Consider the following 12,271-nt stretch of genomic DNA (forward strand, 5'->3'; position numbering starts at 1 on the left):
TATTTCATAGAATGTTTTTTTTGTTGCATTTTTTGGCGTGGTTAACTCATTCGTTATTTTTTTTGTGAAATAAATAATGCAGAGCGATATTGGTCGAATTTGCATTTAAATTCGGCCAAGTCCGATAAGGGCGACCTTATATGAATAGATTGCGAGAGTTGGCAGTGCGATCATACCGACTAATGCCGGATCAATCGAACTCATGATTAAGCGTGCTTTGGCGAGAGAGTACTAGGATGGGTGACCTCACAGGAATCGTCGTGTTGCACCCTCCCATTTTATTTCATAGAATGTTTTTTTAGTTGCATTTTCTCGGCGTGGTGTAACTCATTACGTTATTTGCGTTTTGTGAAATAAACAATTTGAAGCGATATTTGGTCAAATTTGCATTTAAATTCGGCTAAGCTGCGATAAAGGCGACCATTATATGAATAGATTGCGCAAGAGTTGGGAGTGCGATCATACCATCACTAATGCGGATCCTTCGAACTCCATGATTAAGCGTGCTTGGCGAAGTAGTACTAGGATGGGTGACCTCTGGGAAGTCCTCGTGTTGCACCCTCCCTTTTATTTCATAGAATGTTTTTTTAGTTGCATTTTCTCGGCGTAGTGTAACTCATCCGTTATTTTCGTTTTGTGAAATAAATAATTAGGAGCGATATTGATCAATTTGCATTTAAATTAGAGCAAAGTGAATCGGGGCAACCTTTATATGAATAGATTCGAGAGTTGGAGATGCGATCATACCGCATAATGCGGATCCCATTAGAACTCATGATTAAGCGTGCTTGGCGAGTAGTACTAGGATGGGGACCTCGGGAAGTCCTCGTGTTGCACCCTCCATTTTATTTCATATAATGTTTTTTAGTTGCATTTTCTCGGCGTGGTGTACCTCATTCGTTATTTGCGTTTTGTGAAATAAACAATATGAAAAGATATTTGGTAATTTGCATTTAAATTGGCGCAAGAATCTGATAAAGGCGACCTTATATGAATAGATTGCGAGAGTTGGGGTGCGATCATACCGGCACTAATGCCGGATCCCATCGAACTCAGTAGTCAAGCGTGCTTGGCGAGAAAGTACTAGGATGGGTGACCTCACAGAAATAGTGTTGCACCTCCTTTTATTTCATAGAATATTTTTTTAGTTGCAGTAGTGTAACTCATTGTTATTTCGTTTTGTGAAATAAATAATTAGGAGCGATATTTAATTTGCATTTAAATTGGCGCCAATGCGTCGGGGAACCTTTATATGAATAGATTCATAGAGTTGGGTGCGATCATACCGGCACTAATGCGGATCCCATTAGAACTCATGATTAAGCGTGCTTGGGGAAGTAGTACTAGGATGGTGACCTCCAGGAAGTCTCGTGTTGCACCCCATTTTATTTCATATAATGTTTTTTAATTGCATTTTCTGGTGGTGTACCTCATTCGTTTTTGCGTTTTGTGAAATAAACAATTTGGCGATATTTGGTTTTGCATTTAAATTGGAAAATGCGATAAAGGCGACCCTATATGAATAGATTGCGGAGTTGGGTGCGATCATAACCACTAATGCGGATCCCGAACTCCGTATCAGCGTGCTTGGCGAGAGTAATTAGGATTGACCTCCAGGAGAATCCTCGTGTTGCACCCTCCATTTTATTTCATATAATGTTTTTTTGTTGCATTTTCTCGGGGTGTAACTCATTCGTTTTTGTGTTTTAAAAATAAATAACTTGAACGATATTTTAATTTTTTTAAATTGCAGAATCGATAAAGGGACCTTTATAAATAGATTCGAAGTAGGGTTCGATCATACCGTAATCCGGATCCCTGAACTCATGATTAAGCGTGCTCGGGGAGAGTACTAGGATGGGTGACCTCCAAAGTCCCACCCCCCATTTTATTTCATATAATTTTTTTTTTGGATTTTCTCGGCGTGGTGTAACTCATTGTTATTTCGTTTTGTGAAATAAACAATTTGAAAGCGATATTTGGTCAATTGCATTTAAAATCGGCCAATGCGATAAAAGGGACCATTATATGAATAGATTTGCTAGAGTTGGGGTGTGATCATACCGGCACTAATGCGGATCCCTGAACTCATGATTAAGCGTGCGGGGAGTAGCACTAGGATGGGTGACCTCCGGGAAATCTCGTGTTGCACCCTCCATTTTATTTCATAGAATGTTTTTTAGTTGCATTTTCTTGGCGTGGTGTAACTCTTCGTTATTTTCGTTTTGTGAAATAAATAATGAGGCGATATTGGTTTTGCATTTAAATTGGCGCAATGCGATAAGGCGCCTTTATATGAATGTTCGAAGTTGATGGATGCGATCATACCGGCATAATGCCGGATCAATCGAACCGATTAAGCGTGCTTTGGGATAGTACTAGGATGGGTGACCTCCGGAATCCTGTTTCCCTCCATTTATTTCATAGAATGTTTTTTTATTGCATTTTCTCCGTGGTGTAACCATTCGTTATTTGCGTTTTGTGAAATAAACAATTTGAAGCGATATTTGGTCAAATTGCATTTAAATTAAAAACTGCGATAAAGGCGACCATTATATGAATAGATTGCGGAATTGGGTGCGATCATACGGCACTAATGGGATCCCCGAACTCATAATTAAAGCGTGCTTGGCGGAGTAGTACTAGGATGGGTGACCTCGCAGGAATCCGTGTTGCACCCCCTTTTATTTCATAAATTTTTTTTAGTTGTATTTTCTCGGGTGTAACTCATTTTATTTTCGTTTTGTGAAATGAATAATTGCGATATTGGTAATTTGCATTTAAATTGGCGAAAATGGATCGAGGGAACCTTTATATGAATAGATTGCCGGAAGTTGGGTGCGATCATACAACTAATGGGATCCCATTAGAACTCCCGTTAAGCGTGCTTGGCGGAGTAGTACTAGGATGGGTGACCTCCAGGAAGTCCGGTTGCACCCTCCCATTTTATTTCATATAATGTTTTTTTAGTTGCATTTCTCCGTGGTGTACCTCATTAGTTATTTGCGTTTTGTGAAATAAACAATTTGAAGCGATATTTGGTTTGCATTTAAATTGGCAAAGTGCGATAAAGGCGACCTCATGAATAGATTGCGAGAGTTGGGTGCGATCATACCACCATAATGCGGATCCCTTGAACTCCGTTCAGCGTGCTTGGCGAGTAATCTGGATGGGTGACCTCGGGAATCCTCGTGTTACCCCCATTTTTTTCAATAATTTTTTTAGTTGCATTTTTCGGCGTGGTGTAACTCATTTTATTTTGTTTTTTTGAAATAAATAAGAAACGATATTTGGTCTTACATTTAAATTGGGAAATCCGATAAAGGCGCCTTTATATAAATAGATTGCAAAGGGCGGTTGATCATACGCACTAATGCGGATCCCTCGAACTCATGATTAAGCGTGCTCGAGTAGTACTAGGATGGGTGACCTCTGGGAAATCTTGTGTTTCCCATTTTATTTCATATAATTTTTTTAGTTGGATTTTCCCTTGGTGTAACTCATTAGTTATTGCGTTTTGTGAAATAAACAATTTGAACGATATTTGGTGAATTTGCATTTAAAATCGGTAAAGTCGATAAAACCCATTATATGAATAGATTGTAGATTGGGTGTGATCATCGACAAATGCGGATCCCTCGAACTCCTGATTAAGCGTGGGGAACATGGATGGGTGACCTCCAGGAATCCTGTGTTGCACCTCCATTTTATTTCATAGAATGTTTTTTGTTGCATTTTCTTGGCGGGTGTAACTCATTCGTTATTTTCGTTTGTGAAATAAATAATGGAGCGATATTGGTCAATTTGCATTTAAATTGGCCAAGTGCGATAAAGGCGACCTTTATATGAATAGATTGCGCAAGAGTTGATGGATGCGATCATACGGCACTAATGCGGATCAATCGAACTCATGATTAAGCGTGCTTTGGCGAGAGTAGTACTAGGATGGGTGACCTCGCAGGAAGTCCTCGTGTTGCACCCTCATTTTATTTCATAGAATTTTTTTAGTTGCATTTTCTCGGCGTGGTGTAACTCATTCGTTATTTGCGTTTTGTGAAATAAACAATTTGAAGCGATATTTGGTCAAATTTGCATTTAAATTGGTCAAGCTGCGATAAAGGCGACCATTATATGAATAGATTGCTGAAGTTGGCGGGTGCGATCATACCGACACTAATGCGGATCCCATCGAACTCCGATTAAGCGTGCTTGGCGAGAGTAGTACTAGGATGGGTGACCTCGGGAAGTCCTCGTGTTGCACCCTCCATTTTATTTCATAAATTTTTTTAGTTGTATTTTCTCGGCGTGGTGTAACTCATTCGTTATTTTCGTTTTGTGAAATGAATAATTAAGCGATATTGGTCGAATTTGCATTTAAATTGGCGAAGATCGATCGAGGCAACCTTTATATGAATAGATTCGCAGAGTTGGCAGTGCGATCATACGCACTAATGCCGGATCGCATTAGAACTCCATGATTAAGCGTGCTTGGCGAGAGTAGTACTAGGATGGGTGACCTCACAGGAAGTGCTCGTGTTGTACCCTCCCATTTTATTTCATATAATTTTTTTTAGTTGCATTTTCTCGGCGTGGTGTACTCATTAGTTATTTGCGTTTTGTGAAATAAACAATTTGAAGCGATATTTGGTCGAATTTGCATTTAAATTCAAAGCAAGTGCGATAAAGGCGACCTTATATGAATAGATTGCGAGAGTTAGCGAGTGCGATCGTACCACACTAATGCGGATCCCATCGAACTCCATGACTAAGCGTGCTTGGGCGAGTAGTACTAGGATGGGTGACCTCGAGAATCCTCGTGTTGCACCTCCCATTTTATTTCATAGAATGTTTTTTTAGTTGCATTTTCTTGGCGTGGTGTAACTCATTCGTTATTTGCGTTTTGTGAAATAAACAATTTGAAGCGATATTGGTCAAATTTGCATTTAAATTCAAGCGCCAAGTGCGATAAAGACGACCTTTATATGAATAGATTGCGAGTTAGCAGGTGCGATCATACCGGCACTAATGCGGATCCATCGAACTCATGATAATGGCGTGCTTGGGCGAGTAGCACTAGGATGGGTGACCTCTAGGAAGTCCTGTGTTGCACCCTCCCATTTTATTTCATAGAATGTTTTTTAGTTGCATTTTCTGGCGTGGTGTAACTCATTCGTTATTTCGTTTTGTGAAATAAATAATTTGAAGCGATATTAAATTCAATTTGCATTTAAATTCGGAGCAAGTGCGATAAAGGCACCTTTATATGAATAGATTGCGCAGAGTTGATGGGTGCGATCATACCGCACTAATGCCGGATCATCGAACTCCATGATTAAGCGTTCTTGGCGAGTAGTACTAGGATGGGTGACCTCACAGGAAGTCTGTGTTGCACCCTCCATTTTATTTCATAGAATGTTTTTTTTAGTTGCATTTTCTGGCGTGGTGTAACTCATTACGTTATTTGCGTTTTGTGAAATAAACAATTTGAAGCGATATTTGGTCAAATTTGCATTTAAATTGAGCGAAGCTGCGATAAGAGGCGACCATTATATGAATAGATTGCTGAGAGTTGTGAGTGCGATCATACCGGCACTAATGCGGATCATCGAACTCCGGATTAAGCGTGCTTGGCGAGAGTAGTACTAGGATGGGTGACCTCCAGGAAGTCCTCGTGTTGCACCTCCATTTTATTTCATAGAATATTTTTTTAGTTGCATTTTCTCGGCGTGGTGTAACTCATTCGTTATTTTCGTTTTGTGAAATAAATAATTAGGAGCGATATTGATATTTGCATTTAAATTCGGCGCAAAGTGCGATCGAGGGCAACCTTTAGATGAATAGATTGCGCAGAGTTGGCCAGGTGCGATCATACCGGCACTAATGCGGATCCCATTAGAACTCCATGATTAAGCGTGCTTGGCGAGAGTAGTACTAGGATGGGTGACCTCACAGGAAGTCTTCGTGTTGCACCCTCCCATTTTATTTCATATAATGTTTTTTAGTTGCATTTTCTCGGCGTGGTGTACCTCATTACGTTATTTGCGTTTTGTGAAATAAACAATTTGAAGCGATATTTGGTCGAATTTGCATTTAAATTGGCGATGAAGTGCGATAAGGGCGACCTTATATGAATAGATTGCGCAGAGTTGGCCAGTGCGATCATACCGCACTAATGCCGGATCCCATCGAACTCCATGACTAAGCGTGCTTGGCGAGAGTAGTACTAGGATGGGTGACCTCGCAGCAAGTCCTCGTGTTGCACCCTCCATTTTATTTCATAAAATGTTTTTTTAGTTGCATTTTCTCGGCGTAGTGTAACTCATTACGTTATTTTCGTTTTGTGAAATAAATAATTAGGAGCGATATTGATTGAATTTGCATTTAAATTCGAGAAGTGCGATCGAGCAACCTTTATATGAATAGATTGCGCAAGAGTTGGCAGTGCGATCATACAGGCACTAATGCGGATCCCATCGAACTCATGATTAAGCGTGCTTGGCGAGTAGTACTAGGATGGGTGACCTCTGCAGGAAGTCCTCGTGTTGCACCCTCCATTTTATTTCATAGAATTTTTTTAGTTGCATTTTCTCGGCGTGGTGTAACTCATTCGTTATTTGCGTTTTGTGAAATAAACAATTTGAAGCGATATTTGGTCGAATTTGCATTTAAATTGCGCATAAGTCGCGATAAGGCGACCTTTATATGAATAGATTGCGCAAGAGTTGACGGGTGCAATCATACCACCACTAATGCACCGGATCCCATCAGAACTCCGTAGTCAAGCGTGCTTGAGCGAGAGTAGTACTAGGATGGGTGACCTCCTGGGAAGTCGTCGTGTTGCACCCCTCCCATTTTATTTCATAGAATATTTTTTTTAGTTGCATTTTCTCGACGTGGTGTAACTCATTCGTTATTTGCGTTTTCTGAAATAAACAATTTGAAACGATATTTGGTCGAATTTGCATTTAAATTAGGCGCAAAGTCCGATAAGGGCAACCATTATATGAATAGATTGCATAGAGTTGGGGGTGCGATCATACGGCACTAATGCCGGATCATGAACTCCATGACTAAGCGTGCTTGGCGAAGTAGTACTAGGATGGGTGACCTCACAGAATCCTCGTGTTGCACCCTCCCATTTTATTTCATAAAATGTTTTTTTAGTTGCATTTTCTCGGCGTGGTGTAACTCATTCGTTATTTTCGTTTTGTGAAATAAATAATTAGGAGCGATATTGTGAATTTGCATTTAAATTGGTAAGTGCGATCGGGCAACCTTATATGAATAGATTGCGTAAGAGTTGTGGTGCGATCATACGGCACTAATGCCGGATCCCCGAACTCATGATTAAGCGTGCTTGGGCGAGAGTAGTACTAGGATGGGTGACCTCACAGGAATCCTCGTGTTGCACCTCCCATTTTATTTAATAAATTTTTTTAGTTGCATTTTCTCCGTGGTGTAACTCATTCGTTATTTGCGTTTTGTGAAATAAACAATTTGAAAGCGATATTTGGTCAAATTTGCATTTAAATTGGCGCAAGTGGATAAAGGCGCCATTATATGAATAGATTAAAGTTGGGGGTGCATACGGCCAATGCGGATCCCAGAACTCATGATTAAGCGTGCTTTCGAGTAGTACTAGGATGGGTGACCTCCGGGTTGTTTGCACCCTCCATTTTATTTCATATAATGTTTTTTAGTTGCATTTTCTCGTGGTGTACCTCATTTTTATTTGCGTTTTGTGAAATAAACAATTTGAAATATTTGTAATTTGCATTTAAATTGGCGCAATCGATAAAGGGCCTTTATATGAATAGATTGCAAAGTTGTGGTGCAATCATACCACCACTAATGCGGATCCCCGAACTCCGTAGTCAGCGTGCTTGGCGAAAATACTAGGATGGGTGACCTCGGGGAATCTCGGTTGCACCCCCCATTTTATTTCATAAATTTTTTTTAGTTGCATTTTCTCGGCGTGGTGTAACTCATTCGTTATTTGGTTTTAAATAAAAATTTGAAGCGATATTTGGTAATTTCATTTAAATTGGCAAAATCGATAAAAGGCGCCTTATTTAATAGATTCGCAGAGTTGGGGGTTGATCATACCGGCACTAATGCGGATCTCGAACTCATGATAAGCGTGCTTGGGAGTAGTACTAGGATGGGTGACCTCCAGGAATCCTTGTTGCCCCTCCATTTTATTTCATATAATTTTTTTAGTTGCATTTTCTCGTGGTGTAACTCATTGTTATTTCGTTTTGTGAAATAAACAATTTGAACGATATTTTGTCAAATTTGCATTTAAAATTGGGAAAATGCGATAAGGGCGCCATTATATGAATAGATGCCAAGAGTTGGCCAGTGGACATACCCCACTAATGCGGATCAATCGAACTCTATTAAAGCGTGCTTGGCGAAAGTAGTACTAGGATGGGTGACCTCGGGGAATTCGTGTTGCACCCCCATTTTATTTCATATAATGTTTTTTTAGTTGCATTTTCTCGGCGTGGTTACTCATTCGTTATTTGGTTTTTGAAATAAAAATTTGAAAGCGATATTTGGTGAATTCATTTAAATTGGGAAAATCGATAAAGGCGCCTTTATATGAATAGATTGCAAGAGTTGGGTGGATCATACCCCACTAATGCCGGATCATCGAACTCAGATAAGCGTGCTTGGCGAGAGTAGTACTAGGATGGGTGACCTCCAAGGGAAATCCTCGTGTTGCACCCTCCATTTTATTTCATAAATTTTTTTTTTTGCATTTTCTCGGCGTGGTGTAACTCATTCGTTATTTGTTTTTGAAATAAAAATTGAAGCGATATTTGGTAATTTCATTTAAATTCCCAGAATCGATAAAGGCGACCTTTATATAAATAGATTGCGAGAGTTGGGGTTGATCATACCGGCACTAATGCGGATCATCGAACTCCGATTAAGCGTGCTGGGGGTAGTACTAGGATGGGTGACCTCTGGAAGTCCTTGTGTTGCACCTCCATTTTATTTATATAATTTTTTTAGTTGCATTTTCTCCGTGGTGTAACTCATTGTTATTTCGTTTTGTGAAATAAACAATTTGAAGCGATATTTGTCAAATTTGCATTTAAATTGGCAAGTGCGATAAAGGCGCATTATATGAATAGATTGCGCAGAGTTGGGGGTGGACATACCCCTAATGCCGGATCCCATCGAACTCCTATAAGCGTGCTTGGCGAGTAGTACTAGGATGGGTGACCTCGAAATCCTCGTGTTGCACCCCCCATTTTATTTCATATAATGTTTTTTTAGTTGCATTTTCTCGGGTGGGTAACTCATTACGTTATTTGTTTTGAAATAAAAATTTGAACGATATTTGGTTTTCATTTAAATTGGCCCAATGGATGGGCCTTTATATGAATAGATTCCTTGGGGGTGCGATCATACCCACTAATGCGGATCCTAACTCAGATTAAGCGTGCGGCGAAGTAGTACTAGGATGGGTGACCTCAAAAGTCCTTGTGTTGCACCTCCATTTTATTTCATATAATTTTTTTAGTTGCATTTTTCGGCGGGTGTAACTCATTACGTTATTTGTTTTTGGAAATAAAAATTTGAAGCGATATTTGCGGCAAGCTGCGATAAGGCGACCATTATATGAATAGATTAGCAGAGTTGTGGTGCGATCATACCGCACTAATGCGGATCCCATCGAACTCCTGATTAAGCGTGCTTGGCGAGTAGTACTAGGATGGGTGACCTCCAGGAATCCTCTTGTTGCACCCTCCATTTTATTTCATAAATGTTTTTTTAGTTGCATTTTCTCGGCGTGGTGTAACTCATTCGTTATTTCGTTTTGTGAAATAAATAATTAGGAGCGATATTGATCAATTTGCATTTAAATTCGGATAAGTGCGATCAGGGCAACCTTTATGAATAGATTAGCAAGAGTTGGCGGTGCGATCATACGAACTAATGCGGATCCCATCGAACTCATGATTAAGCGTGCTTGGCGAGTAGTACTAGGATGGGTGACCTCTGAGGAAGTCCTCGTGTTGCACCCTCCCATTTTATTTCATAGAATTTTTTTTAGTTGCATTTTCTCGGCGTGGTGTAACTCATTCGTTATTTGCGTTTTGTGAAATAAACAATTTGAAGCGATATTTGGTCAATTTGCATTTAAATTGGCAAAGTCTCGATAAAGGAAACATTATATGAATAGATTGCGAGAGTTGGGGTGCAATCATACCACCACTAATGCGGATCCCCGAACTCGTATCAAGCGTGCTTGGCGAGAGTAGTACTAGGATGGGTGACCTCCAGGGAAATCGTGTGTTGCACCTCCATTTTATTTCATAGAATATTTTTTTAGTTGCATTTTCTCGGCGTGGTGTAACTCATTACGTTATTTGCGTTTTGTGAAATAAACAATTTGAAGCGATATTTGGTCAATTTCCATTTAAATTCGGCGCAAGTCGATAAAGGCGACCATTATATGAATAGATTGCAGAAGTTGGCGGGTGTGATCATACCGGCACTAATGCGGATCAATCGAACTCATGACTAAGCGTGCTTGGCGAGTAGTACTAGGATGGGTGACCTCTGGGAAGTCCTCGTGTTGCACCCTCCATTTTATTTCATATAATTTTTTTTAGTTGCATTTTCTCGGCGTGGTGTAACTCATTCGTTATTTGCGTTTTGTGAAATAAACAATTTGAAGCGATATTTTGTCAAATTTGCATTTAAATTGGCGCAAGCTGCGATAAAGGACCATTATATGAATAGATGCGCAAGAGTTGGGGGTGTGACCATACCGGCACTAATGCCGGATCAATCGAACTCCATGATTAAGCGTGCTTGGCGAGAAGTAGTACTAGGATGGGTGACCTCCAAGGAAGTCCCGTGTTGCACCTCCATTTTATTTCATATAATGTTTTTTTAGTTGCATTTTTCCGTGGTGTACCTCATTCGTTATTTGCGTTTTGTGAAATAAACAATTTGAAAGCGATATTTGGTCAATTTGCATTTAAATTCGGCGCAAGTCCGATCGGGGACCTTTATATGAATAGATTGCGCAGAGTTGGCAGGTGCGATCATACCACCACTAATGCCGGATCATCGAACTCCGTGTCAAGCGTGCTTGGCGAGAGTAATACTAGGATGGGTGACCTCACAGGAAGTCCTCGTGTTGCACCCTCCCATTTTATTTCATATAATGTTTTTTTAGTTGCATTTTCTCCGTGGTGTAACTCATTCGTTATTTGTGTTTTGAAATAAATAACTTGAAGCGATATTTGGTCAATTTACATTTAAATTGGCGAAATCTTGATAAGGCGACCTTTATATAAATAGATTGCGCAAGAGTTGGCGGTTCGATCATACGGCACTAATGCGGATCCCATCGAACTCCATGATTAAGCGTGCTCGGCGAGTAGTACTAGGATGGGTGACCTCCAAAGTCCTTGTGTTGCACCCTCCATTTTATTTCATATAATTTTTTTTAGTTGCATTTTCTCGGCGTGGTGTAACTCATTACGTTATTTGCGTTTTGTGAAATAAACAATTTGAAGCGATATTTGATCAAATTTGCATTTAACTTCAAGCGCTAAGTGCGATAAGGACATTTATATGAATAGATTGCGCAAGAAGTTGGAGTGCGATCATACCACCACTAATGCGCGGATCCCATCGAACTCCGTAGTCAAGCGTGCTTGGCGAAGTAGTACTAGGATGGGTGACCTCCGGAAATCCTCGTGTTGCACCCTCCATTTTATTTCATATAATGTTTTTTTAGTTGCATTTTCTCGGCGTGGTGTAACTCATTCGTTATTTGTTTTAAATAAATAACTTGAAGCGATATTTGGTGAATTTACATTTAAATTGGCCAAGAATCGATAAAGGCGACCTTTATATAAATAGATTGCCCAAAGTGGCGGGTTCGATCATACCGGCACTAATGCCGGATCCCATGAACTCCATGATTAAGCGTGCTCGGAGAGTGTACTAGGATGGGTGACCTCCAGGAAGTCCTTGTGTTGCACCCCCATTTTATTTCATATAATTTTTTTTAGTTGGATTTTCTCGGCGTGGTGTAACTCATTCGTTATTTGCGTTTTGTGAAATAAACAATTTGAAAGCGATATTTGGTGAATTTGCATTTAAAATCGGCGCAAGTGCGATAAAGGGCACCATTATATGAATAGATTGCACTAGAGTTGGGTGTGATCATACCGGCACTAATGCCGGATCCCATCGAACTCATGATTAAGCGTGCTTGGGAAGTAGACTAGGATGG

The 12,271-nt window shown here is 40.0% G+C and overlaps 1 non-coding gene and 3 pseudogenes across 1 annotated transcript; all 4 read left to right on the forward strand.

Moving 5' to 3' along the window:
* The first annotated feature begins 4,154 nt into the window (after positions 1 to 4,154).
* Positions 4,155 to 4,264, forward strand: LOC128036876 (5S ribosomal RNA; annotated as a pseudogene).
* Positions 4,265 to 5,858: 1,594 nt separating this feature from the next.
* LOC128036875 (5S ribosomal RNA) lies at positions 5,859 to 5,973 on the forward strand (annotated as a pseudogene).
* A 754-nt stretch (positions 5,974 to 6,727) lies between these two features.
* Positions 6,728 to 6,846, forward strand: LOC128036874 (5S ribosomal RNA). Its single transcript, XR_008193335.1, has one exon. It is a non-coding gene; the product is annotated as a 5S ribosomal RNA (ribosomal RNA).
* Positions 6,847 to 11,628: 4,782 nt separating this feature from the next.
* On the forward strand, positions 11,629 to 11,741 carry LOC128036877 (5S ribosomal RNA; annotated as a pseudogene).
* The last annotated feature ends 530 nt before the right edge of the window (positions 11,742 to 12,271 follow it).

Source organism: Gossypium raimondii, unplaced genomic scaffold, assembly GCF_025698545.1.
Source record: "Gossypium raimondii isolate GPD5lz unplaced genomic scaffold, ASM2569854v1 Contig00058, whole genome shotgun sequence".
NCBI classification, from domain to species: Eukaryota; Viridiplantae; Streptophyta; class Magnoliopsida; order Malvales; family Malvaceae; genus Gossypium; species Gossypium raimondii.